The sequence below is a fragment of the Dendrobates tinctorius genome, unplaced genomic scaffold (genome assembly GCF_039654945.1).
Source record: "Dendrobates tinctorius isolate UK_male_01 unplaced genomic scaffold, ASM3965494v1 ptg000095l, whole genome shotgun sequence".
In the NCBI taxonomy this organism is placed as follows: domain Eukaryota; kingdom Metazoa; phylum Chordata; class Amphibia; order Anura; family Dendrobatidae; genus Dendrobates; species Dendrobates tinctorius.
The window spans coordinates 11267664-11286079 of record NW_027361763.1 but is presented as its reverse complement, the minus strand read 5'-3'; the positions used below and the strand labels follow the sequence as shown (position 1 = coordinate 11286079).

Sequence of the window (18416 nt, the reverse complement as noted above, 5' to 3'; positions counted from 1 at the left end):
GTAGCTTGTACTGACGTCAGTGTAGTCAATCTCAGATGAAGAAGACCAGGCCATCTATTGTTACTAGGAAAGGGTGAGGATTGTCACCCCTGAGGGGAGCATAGAGACCTAGCTATATGAGGACAAAAGCATGAGTCTCCAGTATTCTCGGGTGTGCCAGTCCTCTAAGGCTGTGTGCCCACGATGCGATTTTTAAGCGTTTTTGCCGCGATTTTCGGCGCGAAAACGCTGCGAAAACGTTTAAAAATCGTGTACAGAACGCCCCCCATGCATTCCGATGGCATTCCACACATGCTGTGCTAATGCTGCGCTTTTCTCCGCGGCGGAATCGCATCGCGGAAAAAATCGCAGCATGCTCATTCTTTTGTGCGGAATCGCAAAGAATTGTCGCGATTCCGCACCCATAGGAATGCATGAGAATCGCTTACTTCCTGCATGTGGCTATGCCCACCATGCGAGAAGTTAAGCGTCTCATGTGCGGTTGGTACCCACGGTGTGGAGGAGAGGAGACTGTCCTCCAGGCCCTGGGTACCATACCCCTGTAAAAAAAAGAATAAAAAATAAAAAATCGGGGTATATTTACCTTCCGGCGTCCCGTGCTGCATTCCCGGCCTAAGCGTTCCCAGTAATGCCTTGCGGCAAGGCCCTGCAATGACGTAGTCTCGCGTGACTCTAGCGGTCTCGCGAGATTGCTATAATAACGCAAGACCAACGTCATCACAGGTCTCGCAAGGCATTACTGGGAACGCTGTGGCCGGGATGGCAGCGCGGGACGTCGGAAGGTAAATATACCCCGATTCTTTATTTTTTTCAGCATTTTAACATTCTATCTTTTACTATTGATGCCGCATAGGCGGCCTCAATAGTAAAAACATGGTCACACTTGTCAAACACTATGTTTGACGAGTGTGACCAACCTGTCAATCACTTTCCAAGCGATGCTTCAAGTCGCTTGGAAAGTGCTTGAATATCGCACGCGAAAATCACGGTAAAATCGCGGTGAAATTGCGCAGAAAAAAACGCGCGATTTCTGGGAAGGAGTCCGGTTTTTAGTGAGCGTTTTAAAACGCTGCGTGGGCACATAGCCTAAGGCTACTTTCACACTTGCGTTTTTTTGCTGCACGTTTTTTGCACACACAAACGCATGAAAAAAACGCATCATGCGTTTGTGTGCGTTTTTTTGCAGGTTTTGGTGCAGTTTTTTAAAAAAAGCATGCGTTTTTTTGCGCACCCATAGACTTTAAAGGGAATCTGTCACCCTTTTTTTCGGCTTGCAGCTGCCGGCATAGACATAAGGGGCTTATCTACAGCATTCTGTAGTGCTGTAGATAAGCCTCCGAATGAACCTGAAAGATAAGAAAAACACGTTATATTATACTCACCAGGGTGGGCGGTCCGGGCCGGGGGGGGTTGCGGTCCGGTCCGACGCCTCCCTTTTTCATGCGATGACATTCTCTTCTCCCATCCTGTAATTGCTGCGGCGCAAGCGCACTGCTCTGCCCTGTTGAAAAACCCAGTACCCACTCCAATCCCCCTCGGAATGCTGAAGCCCCCTCAGTCTGCCTCTGTGAAGTTCTATCCCCTCCCCCCCTCCCTTCAGCAAATGGTCGCTTTTATTGCATGCCAGCTCTGGCAGAGTTAAGTGTGTTTTTTTTCCCTCCAAAACTCCTTTGTCTATCAGGCGTAATATTCCAGGTAGAATTCCATAACACACAATAACCCTAGAGACAGGAAAAGTAGATTTCCAGGACCAGGTAGAATTCCATAACACTCAATAACCTTAGAGACAGGAAAAGTGGATTTCCAGGACCAGGGTAAGTGGACCTACACATGGCAACATTTTGCGGCCTTTAGGGCCATCAGAAACCTGGGAAATGAGTTTCTGCCCCCTGTAACAAGCAGACATGCATATTTAATCTCAAAAGAATGGTCACTTTGAAGGGGAAAATGTGATGCACCTATTGTCACCCTGTAAGCTTTCCAGCAAAAGATATTGAAGATAGGAGTTTTTAATAATTTTTCAAAAGGGGCGTACGTCCTTTTACCCAGCCCACCAGTGGCGTCATCCAGGGAGGATGCCCTAGGTTTGTAGGCAAAGCATAAAACTGAAAATCACATTTGGGAAGGTGTCAGACGCAGGAGAGTCAGCTAGACAACATGCTGTGCTGCTGATCCATTTTTGAATGAGAAACCGAGGAGGAAAAACAAGACAACAAGCTAAGTCTCAGGTAACTATGCAGATTGCAGATCCCTGATCTTTACCGCACAACTAGCAGCAGTCGTGGAGCGTTCCTACGTTGGTCCTAGACGCCTCGTCACAACCGGAGAACTACATAAGCCTAAAGCAGGAAAAGCAGGAAAGAGGAAAACTAACTGCCCCAGAGCAGACCCCAAAGGAAAAACAGCCCCCCACATGTATTGATGGTGAAACAAGATGAAAATACAAACAAAGGCAGGAAAATAGGCTGAGCAAACGATAGGGCCCGGCTAACTTAAAAGGACAGAAAAGTAAAGACACTGTCTGCAATCTGCCAAAAACAACCTACAAAAATATTGTCCAACACTTCTGATAGCAAAATTAACCCTGAAGTCACTAGACTTCTAAACCTATATCAGCACTCTGAAATATTCTGAGACAGAGCAAAAAAGAGGCCAATCTAATAAAGGACAAAAAGCAGATTGGCAAATACTGATTAATACGAGTGAAATTTCAGCATAGCCCCAGCAGGGGCAGGCTGATTACACAACAAACTGAATTGACCAACAAGCGCAAGTGTGAACATTAGCAAAAAACAAACTTAACTTGAGAAGACTGGAAGAGAGCTGAAGTCCAGGACCTGAAAAGCAGACTGAATCACCAGCACCTGGATAGGGCGTCGGCTGTCTTATATCCAGTCTGATACTCCAGAGATCCAATCGTTATCTTCCTCATCAGTTGGCAGATCACTACCACTTAAACCAACCGCACTACCTCCTGTCGCCATCAGAGGGAGAACGGAAGGGGAACTCTCAACTGGTGGAGCAGAAAATGAGTTCATGACAGTGGGTCACCCTCCCAGGGCTGTGGGGTACTCGGTACCGGGCCGGTGTCAGGGGGATGTGTCACAGCAGCAGTGACCCAGTCTGTGGCCCTGGGTACCCAAGCAATGGGGAGATGTAGTTAATGATAGGATAGTTCGTGACGCCACCCGTGGTGTTTGGCAAATATGGTGTTAGGCCAACACTGCATACAGATCCGCTGGGACTGATGGTATGTGCAGCTTAGATGGTAAAGCTCCCCACAGGTGGAGCTGTAGTCCCAGGGCAGTGTAGATGTAGCTGGCACGGGGATGTAGCAGTGCCGAAAGCATAGAGAACAGACAAGACACAGCGGTTGTAGTTTCTGTACCTTTACTGAGTATATGCAGTCCAGAGTCCTGATTACAGATGGTATTGGAGCAGGTTAGCCTGGAAGCAGATCAGGATTCTCTCTCAGCAGAAGGGCTGTGCAGTCTCCTTCCTAGCGCTTTGTAGTGTGAAGCACTCCAGTGCTTAGTTACTCTGAAATACCGCTCTTCAGATGTTCCTAGAACTTTACTTGTATGACAGACAGCTGTAGCCTCTCTCGGGGATTCCTCTCCTCAGCCCTGGCTCACTAGTCCATTGCTGTTGTGTCCCAAATCTTTGCTGGGAGCAGGTCATTTACAGCCTCCTACTCCTCTGGTATCTGTGGTAGGACCGTCAGTATCCGTACCACTGTGGAGTCCAGGCTCCAGTTCTGTGCGCTCTCAAGCTGAGGGAGCTCGCCTTCTGCAGCTCAACCTCTCAGCTTCGCACCTCCCGTCTGCACACTTCACCCTCCGCAGACTATCTCATCCTTCTTCCACCTGGCCCTCAGAGGACACCCCTTTCCAGAATCCTGGTTCAGAGATCCCCCTGCTGGCCCGGAGTGGAACTGTGTTGCATGCATTAGGTTAACTGCTGGAGAGACCCATCACTGCTTCCAAGCCTGGCATTACCCTCCCCTGGAGGAAGGCAAAGCCAGTGTGGCGACCATACTCCTGGGGGTGCCACATTCCCCCTAGTGAAAGTCAGCACTCCTGGGCTGAACAAAAACATGAAAAACAACATATAAACATTTAAACAACAATAATTGTACAAGATTTGAAAAAGGGAAAAATGTACAAAAACCAAGAGCTCAAAAATGGTCCTATGATGATAAGTCCAGCATCAATGTCCATAGTCCATCCCTGGGCAAATGGTAAAAGTTTTTGACCACACACAAGTCATGTGGTTCAGTGTCCATAAAACAAACTCCAAAGGAAACTCTTACAGGTTACCTGTAGGCACAAAAGCTTGAAAACCAGTTACATATTTACATAATTTCAACATTTACATCTATTTTGCTATATGCGATATCTAACTGGTAGTATGCCTTGTGTGGTGCGAGTGGATCTGCATAACCCTAGTGTAGGCAAACTAGGTAGCATTCTCCTTCCGACTCTTAGATTCACCAGGGGCATAACAGGTTCACCACTGGCAGGGCAAGGGTTCTCTGGCTCCACTGCTGGTGTGGCAACTGCTGCCTGATTTTCCTGATTCTCAGGATTTTCTTGAGTCCCGTCTTCCGGTGCTACCACTTGGGAGAATAACAACACTGGCACCATGAATGCATCATTAACTCTAGTCCAATTCGCAGGGAACTCTCCCAGCACGGTACTGACTGTCTTTTCTTCATCTGTAGGTGGGATGTTATCTGCTCCTCCCGCTTTTTCTTTCAACTGGTCAGGGCATAACTTCAAGTGATCCCTGGATACCGCTGCTGAGGTCTCTCCTCCATCTTTGCTAACAAGGCATACTTTGGCATTATCAAAGTTCAAGGGCAGAATTGTATAGGGCTCCTCTTCCCATTGATCATCCAGCTTATGCAGTCTTCTTTTTCTCTTGAGAACTTGTTCTCCCGGCGAAAAAGGAACAGCAGGTGCATTTTGGTTATAAAGTCTCTCCTGCTTCTGCCTTGCCTGAGCCAGACTCTTCTCCACACACTCCTGTACCCTCCTGTACTGCTGCTGCCTCTCCTTGTCCCAGTCAGCATCTGGTGACGTTACTTCAGGCGTCAGGACTCCCATGTCCAAGTCAATAGGCAGCTTACCAGGCCTTGCTCTCATCAGGTACGCTGGAGTACAATTGGTAGAGTTCACTGGGATATGGTTGTAGAGATCTACCAGATCGGGTAACTTTTCTGGCCACAGATTTCTCTCCTCCAAGGGCAATGTCTTCAGTAAATCAATCACTACCTGGTTCATCTTCTCGCACATGCCGTTGGTCTGTGGGTGATAAGGTGTTGTCCGGACCTTCTTACAACCATACAAGTTGCAGAACTCATGGAACACTTCTGCCTCGAAAGCTGGACCTTGATCTGTGAGTACTTTTTCAGGATACCCATGTGGCCTACATAAGTGCTGTTGGAAGGCTCTGGCCGCTGTCCTGGCCGTTAGATCTTTGACGGGCACAACCACCTGGAATCTTGAATAGTGGTCCACAATGGTAAGGGCATAGAGGTAGCCTGACCGGCTTGGAACCAGCTTCACATGATCCAGGGCTACCAACTCCAGTGGCTGTTTGGTGATGATTGGCTGTAGGGGAGCTCTCTGGCTGTCTCGATCCTTTCTGCGCAGGTTATATTGTCCACGCTCCCAGCACCACCTCTCAATGGCTTTTCTCATGCCCGTCCAGTAGAACCTCTCTCGGAGCAATGTTTCCAACTTCTTCCATCCAAAGTGTCCAGCTCCATTGTGGTATGCTCCTAGGACCATTGATGCATCTCTCTTTGGGACCACCACCTGCCAGACCAGCTCATGTGTGCGGGCATTGATACTCCTCCGACACAGCTTCCCTTCATAAATGAACAGCCGACCTCTTTCCTTCCACAACTGATGAGTTTCTTCAGGAGCATTCAACTCTGGGCGTGAGTCACCTTGTGTCAGCAGCTCTTTCACCAGGCGGACTGCAGGGTCATTATCTTGCGCTTCTGCCCAATCATGATGGGGCAACAGATTCAGAGTGACTTCCTTCAAGCCAGGCCGCCTGTTTCTCACTTCTTGAGCACATTGGGCCGCCAGTGGCCGGTGGAAGGGAGGCAATTCTACCTCTTCCAGAGCCTCAGGGTCTTCTCCTGCATCTGGCAGATTAGGCATCCTGGATAGCGCATCAGCATTGGCATTCTTGTGCCCTGCCCGGTACTTGATGGTAAACTCATAATTGGATAACCGAGCCATCCATCGCTGGTCCAGTGCTCCTAGCTTGGCAGTGTCCAAGTGGGTCAACGGGTTGTTGTCCGTGAAGATTGTAAATTTGGCCGAAGCTAAGTAAAGCTTGAACCTTTCGGTGACAGCCCAGACTATGGCAAGTAACTCCAGCTTAAAAGAACTGTAATTATCAGGGTTCCTCTCAGTGGGATGCAGCTTCCTGCTGGCGTAGGAGATCACTCTCTCTTTTCGATTCTGTACCTGCGACAGTACTGCTCCTAATCCCACGTTGCTGGCATCCGTGTACAGCACAAAGGGTTTGTCATAATCTGGGTAGGCCAGAACTTTGTCACCTGTGAGAGCCATCTTCAATCTGGTGAAAGACCTCTCCAACTCTTCAGTCCATTCAAATGTGAATTCTTCTGCTTGCCTTTCTTGGACTGCCCCACCAGAAGGTTTTGCATCGGGGTGGCTATTTCAGTAAAGCCTTTGATGAATCTCCGGTAGTAGCCTACCAGTCCAAGGAACTGGCGTACCTCATGGAGGTTGCTGGGCTTCGTCCAGTCCCGCATGACCGTGACCTTTTCAGGATCTGGTGCCACACCTTCTGCACTGACCACATGACCAAGGTACTGTACCTTAGGCTTCAGGAGGTGGCATTTTGAAGGTTTCAGTTTCAGGCCAAAATTGGACAAAGCTTCAAACACTTCGGCCAGGTGTTCCAGATGCTCTCCATAGGTCTTGGAGAAAACAATGACATCATCCAAGTACAACAGGACTGTTTCAAAGTTCATGTGTCCCAGGCAACACTCCATCAGCCGTTGAAAGGTTCCTGGAGCAGTGCAGAGCCCAAATGGCATATAATTGAACTTACAGAGACCCATTGGAGTGGTAAATGCTGTTTTCACCTTGTCTGCCTCTGCCACGGGAACCTGCCAATACCCACTGGTGAGATCCAAGGTGGAAAAGTAGTTAGCAGTTTTAAGTGCAGCTAATGACTCTTCAATTCTAGGCAATGGGTCAGCATCTTTAGGTGTGATACTGTTAATTTTCCTGTAATCAACACACATTCTCATGGTACCATCCTTTTTCTTTACAAACACTATTGGAGCTGCCCATGGGCTACAACTGTCCCTTATGACCCCAGCTTCCTTCATCTCTTTCAACTTACTCTTAGCACATTGGTACTGTGTTGGGGGTATAGGTCTGTACCTCTCCTTTATGGGTGGATGGTCTCCGGTGGGGATATGATGTTGGACCCCTTTTGCCTGCCCAAAATCTAGTGGGTGTTTGCTGAATACCCGCTCATACTCTTGTGTCACTCTGTAAACCCCATTTCTCTGGTATGCCCACCTGCAGTTGCTGGCACCACTCTTCTAGCTGCTTCACAGGGCCATTGTCCTCCACCGGATTGGATGAGACCAAAGGCTCTGCTACCTGCAATGAGTTGTTATTAACAGTGAGCAGTTTAGCAACTGCGGCGTACCGAGGTATTGTGGCTTCCTCCTCCCCACAATTCAGAAGGCGTACAGGTACTCTCCCCTTTCGTACATCAACCACCCCTTTCGCTGTCAGGACAGTGGGCCTGCTATCAGAATATACTGATTCTACCAATGCCTGGTAATCCTGCCCTCTGAGCCCTATGGCTGACCGACACCAAACCAACATTTCACATCAGGGGGTATTACAATGGGAAAAGCATCACTCACTCTGACGCTGCCAATCTCTCCACCAGAGAGTTCTACCTGTTGCCTTTGCTTCAGGGCTCGGATCTCCTTCTGCAGGACTCTTTGTTCTCCGGAACCAGCAGTCTCAGCCATCTGTTGCAACAAGACAATAACCTCGAACAGACAGTTTTCAATTACATTTGCACCAAGAGTCATCATGGGATTACATTCACGTTGATCAATATCAACAATTATCAGACCTTGTGATTTTAGCTCCACCCGGCCCACTTTAACAGTAATTTCCTTGCATCCAATCTGTGGCAAGGTATGACCATTACTAGCAACTACTGTTAGTTCATCAGTTGGGCCACGGGTGAGTTCAGAATCAGCCCAGTACCTCTTGTACAAAATATACGGCATAGTGGTCACCTGGGAGCCAGTGTCCAGCAAAGCGTTCATGGGGATGCCGTCAATCACCACAGGAAGGATCGGTCTCCCTCCCACATGCTTGGCTGTCCAGTTCTTTGGGCCTGGTGATCCTATTCCTGGGGGTTGGCCCTCTGCCCCAGGGGTTGCTCGTTTAAAGGACAGTACCTTGGACGATGACCTGCCTTGTGACAGCGGCGACAGATGGGACATCCGTTCTGATCGTAGCGATCGTTGTCCCTTACACGAAGTGGCGGGATTCTCCTCCTCCGGAGCCACGGGACATCCTCTGGACTGGAAGCAAGCTGGACCTTTTCTTTGGCGGAATCCTGCAGGGACTGCACGGTTCTGGTGAGTGCAGCCATCCCTTTGGTCAGCTCCTGGACCTGAAGACGCAGCTCCTCTGTTGGATCTTTATCCAGGGTCTGGGTATCAGCCTCCACAGGGATGGAAGGAAAGGATGTAGTTTCCTGATGGTAGGTGATCGCTGGGTGCCTAGGGGGCGCTGGACGGCTGTCAGAGGATTCCTGTAGTACCCGGATAGCCCTGTCCTTGAAATTAGCAAAGTCCAGATCAGGGTCTTGCATGGTTAAAATACGTAACTGCCCTCTGTGGGTACTGGACAGGAGCCCTTCAATGAACTGCTCCATTAAAAGTTGATCTTCTTCCTTTACACTGTCAGGGTCAACTTGTTTAACTGCTCGCAGCGCCTCCTGCAGGTTGAGAGCATAGTCTCTGATACTGTCCTGTGCCCTCTGTTTACAGCCAAAGAACCTCATCTTGATTTCAGCTGCAGTGCGAGTGTCAAAAGTGCTCTTCAGCTTGGCCAGGACCTTTGCAACAGTCTCTTTATCAGTGTCCTGCCAGGCAATCACCTCCCTCAGTGCTGCACCCGTTAGCTGTCCAATCAGGATATTCACTTTCTGGCTTTCAGACAGGGGGAAAACTTTAAATAAGCTGCACAGTCTCTCTTTAAATTCACTCAGGGTATGTGACTCACCCGAGTACTGCGGTAGCCAGGCCGCTCCCGGTATGTAGGGCATGGATAGCGGTATTATGGGGACCGCTGCGGCGGGTGCTCCTCCTGGCGGTACTGCAGGGTTGGCAGCGGCGTCCGCCGCTGCATTGGCTTGTGGCGCAGACATTCTCTTCCCCCCTAGTTAACGTTAGCCAGGGCCGGGGGTTGCGGGAGCTCACCGGCGGCCGCTTCGCAGGCCCGACGCTCTGGGCTGCAGGCCTCAGCTCCTCCTCCTCTCACGCGCGCGCTGTCCTTTCTTCCCGCGCGGCACTTCTCTTCTTCGCACTCTGCGGCAGTCTCCGCCTACGAAGACTGCCCCTCTTTCTTCCCACACGCGCCAAGCAGCATGGCAATGGCGGCAAATGGCGCCAAATTCACACAGTTCACAAACGCAGTCTATGGCACACAGGACCCGGGGATACCTTGCTCCGTAATCCTGTTCGTGACGCCAAATTGGGTCGCCCTCCCCAGGGCTGTGGGGTACTCGGTACGGGGCCGGTGTCAGGGGGATGTGTCACAGCAGCGGTGACCCGGTCCGTGGCCCTGGGCGCCCAAGCAATGGGGAGATGTAGTTAATGGTAGGATAGTTCGTGACGCCACCCGTGGTGTTTGGCAAATATGGTGTTAGGCCAACGCTGCATACAGATCCGCTGGGACTGATGGTATGTGCAGCTTAGATGGTAAAGCTTCCCACAGGTGGAGCTGTAGTCCCAGGGCAGTGTAGATGTAGCTGGCATGGGGATGTAGCAGTGCCGAAAGCGTAGGGAACATACAAGACACAGTGGTTGTAGTTTCTGTACCTTTACTGAGTATATGCAGTCCAGAGTCCTGATTACAGATGGTATTGGAGCAGGTTAGCCTGGAAGCAGATGAGGATTCTCTCTCGGCAGAAGGGCTGTGCAGTCTCCTTCCTAGTGCTTTGTAGTGTGAAGCACTCCAGAACTTAGTTACTCTGAAATACCTCTCTTCGGATGTTCCTAGAACTTTACTTGTATGACAGACAGCTGTAGCCTCTCTCAGGGACTCCTCTCCTGAGCCCTGGCTTACTAGTCCATTGCTGTTGTGTCCCAAGTCTTTGCTGGGAGCAGGTCATTTACAGCCTCCTACTCCTCTGGTATCTGTGGTAGGACCATCAGTATCCGTACCACCGTGGAGACCAGGCTCCAGTTCCGTGCGCTCTCAAGCTGAGGGAGCTCGCCTTCTGCAGCTCAACCTCTCAGCTTCGCACCTCCCGTCTGCACACTTCACCCTCCGCAGACTATCTGATCCTTCTTCCTCCTGGCCCTCAGGGGACACCCCTTTCCAGAATCCTGGTTCAGAATTCCCCTGCTGGCCCGGAGTGGAACTGTGTTGCATGCATTAGCTTAACTGCTGGAGAGACCCATCACTGCTTCCAAGCCTGGCATTACCCTCCCCTGGAGGAAGGCAAAGCCAGAGTGGGGACCATACCCCTGGGGACACCACAACAGTACCCCCCCTTGAGGAGGGGTCACCGAAGCCTCATCCATGCCACCAGGCCGATCAGGATGGGCCCGGTGAAAAGCACGAACCAATTTATTGGCATGAATATCAGAGGCAGAGACCCAAGAATTATCCTCCTGGCCATAACCCTTCCATTTGACCAAATACTGGAGTCTCCATCTAACCAAACGAGAATCCAATATTTTCTCTACCTCATATTCCACATTGCCTTTAACCAATACAGGATCAGGAGGTGCCACCACAGGAACTACTGGCTCAACAAACCTCTTCAACAGTGACTTGTGAAATACGTTATGGATTTTGAACGTAACTGGAAGAGCCAATCGAAAAGAAACAGGATTAAGAATCTCCAAAATCTTATAAGGTCCAATAAATTTTGACTTAAATTTTGGAGATGCAACCTTCATAGGAATATTCTTAGACGACAGCCAAACCATATCACCCACTTTAAACCGGGAACCAATGGTCCTACGCCGGTTGGAAAAATGCTGGGCCTTTTCCTGAGAGAGTGACAACTTATCCACCACTTGGTCCCATATCTGCTGCATTCTCACAACCACAGTGTCCACACCTGGACAGGACGAAGATTCCACTTGCCCTGAAGAGAATCGAGGATGAAACCCAAAATTACAGAAAAGGGTGACATCAGAGTGGCAGAACTAGCTCTATTGTTCAGCGCAAATTCGGCCAAGGGCAAAAATGAGACCCAATCATCTTGATCAGCAGATATAAAACATCTTAAATAAGACTCCAGGGTCTGGTTTGTTCTCTCAGTCTGCCCATTGGACTGGGGATGAAACGCGGAGGAGAAGGATAACTGAATTCCCAGATTGGAACAAAAGGCTTTCCAGAATCTGGAAACAAACTGGACCCCTCTATCGGACACAATGTTCTCAGGAATCCCGTGTAACCGAACCACCTGTTGTAAAAACAAGGGCACCAACTCAGCGGAAGATGGCAACTTTGGGAGTGGTACAAGATGGACCATCTTCGAAAATCTATCACAAATCACCCAGATAACAGTCATTCTCTGAGAGACAGGAAGATCAGAAATAAAATCCATTGAGATATGAGTCCATGGCCACTTGGGCACCGGCAAGGGCATCAGCAACCCACTAGAATGAGAACAGGGTTTAGACCGAGAACAAGTCCCACAGGACTGTACAAAATTCCTGACATCACGAGATAAGGCAGGCCACCAAAACGACCGACTCACCAAATCTCTGGTACCAAAAATACTCTTTATCCACTGGTCAGGAACATACAATCTTCCCATAGGGCAACGCTCAGGTTTATCCTCCAGAAATTCCTCCAGGGCGTGTCTCAAATCAGGCGAAATGGCAGAAAGAACTACCCCCTCACCTAGGATAGTAGTAGGCTCGGTCACATTAAGAGAATCAGCAAAGAAACTCCTAGAAAGGACGTCTGCCTTAACATTCTTAGTGCCCGGAAGAAAAGAGACCACAAAATTAAAACACGTGAAAAACAAGGCCCATCTAGCCTGTCTAGGATTCAAGCATTTGGCCGACTCCAGATAAATCAGATTCTTGTGATCGGTGAGGACCACAAATTGATGTCTAGCTCCCTCCAACCAATGTCTCCACTCCTCAAATGCCCATTTCATGGCCAACAATTCCCGATTCCCCACGTTATAGTTGCGTTCAGATGTTGAAAACTTTCGAGAAAAGAAGGCACGGGGATTCATCTTAGAAGTCACAGGGTCTTTTTGGGACAACACAGCTCCTGCACCAATCTCAGAAGCGTCCACCTCCACTTGAAATGGAAGTGAGACATCAGGTTGCCGTAAAACTGGAGCTGAAGTAAATCTCCACTTAAGCTCCTGAAATGCTGAGACAGCCTCCGGAACCAGTTCAGCACATCAGCTCCCTTCTTGGTCAGATCAGTCAGTGGTTTGACAAGACTAGAAAAATTACCTATAAATTTACGATAGAAATTAGAAGTAGGCTAAATTTACGATAGAAATTAGAAGTAGGCTGAACCCAATCATAAATGGCCTGTACCTTGGCCGGGTCCATTTCAATAGTCGATGGAGACGAGATAAATCCCAAAAATGAAATCCTCTGTACACCAAAGAGGCACTTCGATTCCTTAACAAACAGGGAATTCTCCCTCAAAATCCGGAACACAGTCTGGACATGTTCCACATGGGAATCCCAATCACTAGAAAAGATCAAAATATCATCCAGATAGATGATCAAAAACTTATCCACAAAGTCTCGGAAAATATCATTCATAAAGGATTTGAAGACAGAAGGAGCATTAGAGAGCTCAAAAGGCATCACCAGGTACTCAAAATGTACCTCCGGAGTATTAAACGCCGTCTTCCATTCATCCCTGTGCTTGATGCGAATAAGATTATACGCCCCCCTGAGGTCAAGCTTAGTAAACCAGCAGGCACTCTTAACTCTGGAGAATAAATCAGACATCAGAGGTATCGGGTACTGATATTTAACCGTCATCTTGTTAAGGGAAAGATAATCAATACACGGTCTTAATGAACCATCTTTCTTGGCCACAAAAAAAAAACAGCGCCTAACGGTGACAAGGATGGTCTAATATGACCCTTCTCCAACGACTCCTTATTATAGAATCGCATAGCATCATGTTCGGGTACTGATAAGTTAAAAAGCCGACCCTTGGGAAATTTACACCCAGGCATCAACTCAATTGCACAGTCATAACTCCTATGAGGAGGCAAAGACGCAGACTTACTCTCACTAAAAACATCAGAGAAATCAGCGAGATAATCAGGAATATCATGAGATTGAGGAGAGGTGGAGAAAACAGGAGCGACCCTAAGAACACACTGACAACCCCAACTCACCACAGACAGAGATTTAAAATCCAAAACTGGGTTATGAGTTTGCAACCAGGGGAACCCCAGAACAATAGTATCATGCAAATTATGCAGCACCAAAAATTTACAATTTTCTTGGTGGTCTGGGGCAACTCGCATTATCACCTGGGTCCAAAACTGAGGTTTATTCTCCGCCAAAGGAGTGGCATCAATACCCCTCAAAGGAATAGGCGTCTGCAGAGGTGTCATGGACAAACCACAACGTTTAGCAAAGTCCAAATCCATCAGATTCAGAGCTGCTCCTGAATCCACAAAAGCCTTCGTGGAAAATGTGGACAAGGAGCAGATCAGAGTAATTGCCAAAAGGAACTTAGGTTGTATACTGCCCACAGCAAATGTGTGTGCAAAACGTTTAGCTCATTTAGGGCAGACAGAAATAGTATGAGAGACGTCTCCACAGAAAAAACACAGCTTATTTCGTTGCGCCCTAGACAAAACCCCATCACATTGCATAGGTTCAGACATTTGTTCAAAAGGTGGCAGCGCCTCCCGTGTAGTTTTACGTTCACGTAAACGCCGATAAACTTGAATGGCTAATGACATAGAGCTATCCAGACCAGAGGGAACAGGAAATCCCACCATAATATCTTTTACTGTCTCTGACAAGCCTTTCCGAAAGAGAGCTGTCAATGCACTATCATTCCATGTAGTAAGGACCGCACACTTTTGGAATTTTTGACAGTACAACTCTGCAGGATCCTGACCCTGGTTTAATGCCAACAGGGTTCTCTCAGCTTGATCAACGGTATTAGGTTCATCATACAACAACCCCAAGGCCTGAAAAAATGCATCCACATTAGTCAGAATAGGATTTTCAGGTGTCAGAGAAAAAGCCCAATCTTGGGGATCGCCACGCAGCAAGGAGATGACAATTTTAACCTGCTGCACAGAGCTCCCAGATGAGTTAGGTTTCAAAGCAAGAAATAATTTACAATTATTCTTAAAATTCAGAAATTTAGACCGATCCCCAGAAAACACATCAGGAGTAGGAATCTTGGGTTCAGCAGCATGTGACTGACTAAGGTAGGTGGAAATTCCCTATACTTCAGCAGCAAGCTGCTCCACACGATCACAGAAAAAAATCCTCCTACAGCCCCAGAGAAAAAGAGGAAAAAATACATAATAAAAAAAAAAAAAAATTCTGACACTTTTTTTTTTTCTTTCTCTAACAATTCTTTCCTGCTTTTGAGTACCCTTGAATCTGCGGTATGGCTGGTGATTCTGTTATGAATAAGAAACTGAGGAGGAAAAACAAGAGAACAAGCTAAGTCTCAGAAAACCAGAGAAGTTGGTAACTATGCAGATTGCAGATCCCTGATCTTAACCGCACAACTAGCAGCAGTCGTGGAGCGTTCCTACGTTGGTCCTAGACGCCTCGTCACAACCGGAGAACTACATAAGCCTAAAGCAGGAAAAGAGGAAAACTAACTGCCCCAGAGCAGACCCCAAAGGAAAAACAGCCCCCCAAATGTATTGACAGTGAAACAAGATGAAAATACAAACAAAGGCAGGAAAATAGGCTGAGCAAACGATGGGGCCTGGCTAACGAAAAAGGACAGAAAAGGAAAGACACTGTCTGCAATCTGTCAAGAAAAACCTACAAAAATATTGTCCAACACTTTTGATAGCAAAATTAACCCTGAAGTCACTAGACTTCTAAACCTATATCAGCACTCTGAAATATTCTGAGACAGAGCAAAAAACAGGCCAGTCTAATAAGGGACCAAAAGCAGATTGGCAAATACTGATTAATAGGAGTGGAATTTCAGCAAAGCCCCAGCAGGGGCAGGCTGATTACACAACAAACTGAATTGACCAACAAGCGCAAGTGTGAACATTAGCAAAAAACAAACTTAACTTGAGAAGACTGGAAGAGAGCTGAAGTCCAGGACCTGAGAAGCAGACTGAATCACCAGCACCCGGATAGGGCGTCGGCTGTCTTATGTCCAGTCTGATACTCCAGAGATCCAATCGTTATCTTCCTCATCAGGTGCAGATCACTACCACTTAAACCAATCGCACTACCTCCTGTCACCACCAGAGGGCGAACGGAAGGGGAACTCTCAACTGGTGGAGCAGAAAGTGAGTTCATGACAGACGTCTCTCCTCCCCTTTATCGATACGTCATAACTGTGACTGAGATAAGCCATGGTCAGACTTGCGAGAAACTCGGACGAGTCTCGCACGTCAATACCCGGCATCTTTTTTAACCTTAAAACATTAAAGCCATCTTTGTTTCCCTACTGCAATCATCTTGTCGAGCGTAAACCCTGATTAAAGGTCAGTTTCACTGTCTCTTCCCTCTCTTTAACACGATAAAAAGCAAAAACCACAACTTCAGCATAAAGAAAGGGCCGAACAGGAAACCAATCTCGTGAGTCACAGATAGACCGAATGTGCAGCCACATAGGAACACGCTCAGCATTGCTGAAGGCAGCGGCCTTTGCTCACTTCTACCCCAGTCAAAAATGATTGAATGCTCAGATAACAATATGGTTTATCCAGATCTGCATAAAAAGCAGAGACTACATTTATAGCACCTAAAGAAAATTACAAAAAATATCTTTATTTTGAATAATTTCTTCCAAAAGCAGCGCCACTCCTGCCTACAGGTTGTTAACGCTATTACAGCTCTAAATGGAAACAAATGTGTCTAAAGTGCCTAATATGTGAGTGGTGTGTGCTGTATGTATCTAATATGTGAGCAGTGTGTGCTGTATGTGTCTAATATGTGAGTGGTGTGTGCTGTGTCACGACTGCAACCGCGTACACAGGCCAGTCGGCGCCTCCACGTCGACCAACCACGCCAACATGGGGTAAACGTACCAGGTGAGGACGGAATTTGGACCCACTAGACCACATGGAGTGACATGGACCTTCCCAGACTAGGGAAGGACAGCGAGCAGGATTAGTGGCAGATGAGCATGTGGACGAGGTGGCAGAACGACATGACACCGCACAACTTCAGGTATGAAGACATAAAGTTTACTCAAACAAGAAACAAAGTACAAACACGAAACATAATTGTGCCAGGCTCCCGATTCCGCACATCAGGGAAGGGTACATGTCTCAGAATAACATACGAAGGCAGGATGACATCTCGGGTTGATGCAGTCCAGGGTCATCTGGCACGGGCATATCAGGACGGCCTCTCAGGCATAGCACAGGCTCAGCAGGAGAACCAGGAACACGGACTGGACATCAGGAACACGGACTGGACATCAGGAACACGGACTGGACATCAGGAACACGGACTGGACATCAGGAACACAGACTGGACATCAGGAACACAGACTGGATATCAGGAACACAGACTGGACATCAGGAACACAGACTGGACATCAGGAACACAGGGCACAAGCAGGACATCTGGACTTCAGGGCACCAGGCAGACATCAGGGCACCAGGCGGATATCAGGTCTCAGGCAGGACACCAGGCAGGACATCAGGACACCAGGTCTCATCAGGTCTCAGGCAGGACATCAGGACACCAGGTCTCATCAGGTCTCAGGCAGGACATCAGGACTCGGATTTCAGAAAGAGCATCAGCACACTGGCTTTGGACTCCGGACATTTGGCAATGATCGATAGGCTCCGGACATCAGGCTGCGGACATCAGCTCTGGACATCAGGCCGCAGTCATCAGGCTCCGGACATCTGGCAGCGACCTAAAAAGGAACCCAAGAGGTCTGGTGCAAGCCCAGCTGGGTTGGACCGGAACCAGCCGGAGATTGCACCGAATATCAAGCTGAGCACAGAGCAGCAGAAACTCAGTGGGCAGACCAGGCTCCCACTTCCAAGATGAACCCAGGCTAGATCACAGAAAGTCAGGTAGCAAAGAGTCACAGTCACTGGGCACAGGGTTCAAGACACGGAAGGACCTTAGGAACACAACACAGAGGACACAGTTCAGACAGGTTCAGGTTTAGGAACAGATCCAGGAAACAAGACACAGCAGGAAACAGGTACTAGGCAAGACTCCAAACAGTAACACAGGGACCAGGATATTCTGCCACCTGGATGGCAGACAGGAACAGGGACCAGGATATTCTGCCTCCTGGAGGGCAGACAGGAACAGGGACCAGAATATTTTGCATCCTGGAGGGCGGACAGGAACAGGGACCAGGATATTCTGCCTCCTGGAGGGCGGACAGGAACAGGGACCAGAATATTCTGCCTCCTGGAGGGTGGACAGGACCAGGGACCAGGATATTCTGCCTCCTGGAGGGCGGACAGGAACAGGGACCAGGATATTCTGCCTCCTGGAGGATGGACAGGAACAGGAACCAGGGTATTCTGCCTCCTGGAGGGCAGCAAGACAGGCATCAGCTCACCTCAAACTGCAGGCAAGTAGGACAGGTGCTGACACCACAGAGACATAAGGCAAAGCTCTGGCAACACCCCTCAGGGCAGTGAACTTTTATATAGGAGCTGCCTCACAGCGATAGGCTGGAGCAGCAATTATAGCACACACCCATTCCACATAAAAGCAGGGGAGGTGTGGCCACGCGCACGCTAAGCACAGCCAGACAGAAATCAGCAATGCAAAGGACACCTGGCAAAAGCTGCAAGCCTGAACACACGTGGTAAGCCATGCACAGTGCAGCAGACCTAAAAACCCACGGATAGCTTTCTACAGCGGCAGTCAGGGACCGCACACTCGGGTGTTCATGCAGTGCAGCGGAGCCACACACGCATGTATGGCTACGCAGCGGAGC

At 48.6% G+C, this 18416-nt stretch overlaps 1 long non-coding RNA gene across 1 annotated transcript in view; it reads right to left on the bottom strand.

Moving 5' to 3' along the window:
• Positions 1-16661: 16661 nt before the first annotated feature.
• Positions 16662-18416, bottom strand: part of LOC141098754 (uncharacterized) — an 84671-nt gene continuing 82916 nt past the window's right edge. The window contains exon 3 of the long non-coding RNA XR_012234350.1: positions 16662-17366. This is a non-coding gene — a long non-coding RNA (uncharacterized lncRNA). The remainder of the gene's footprint in view (positions 17367-18416) is intronic.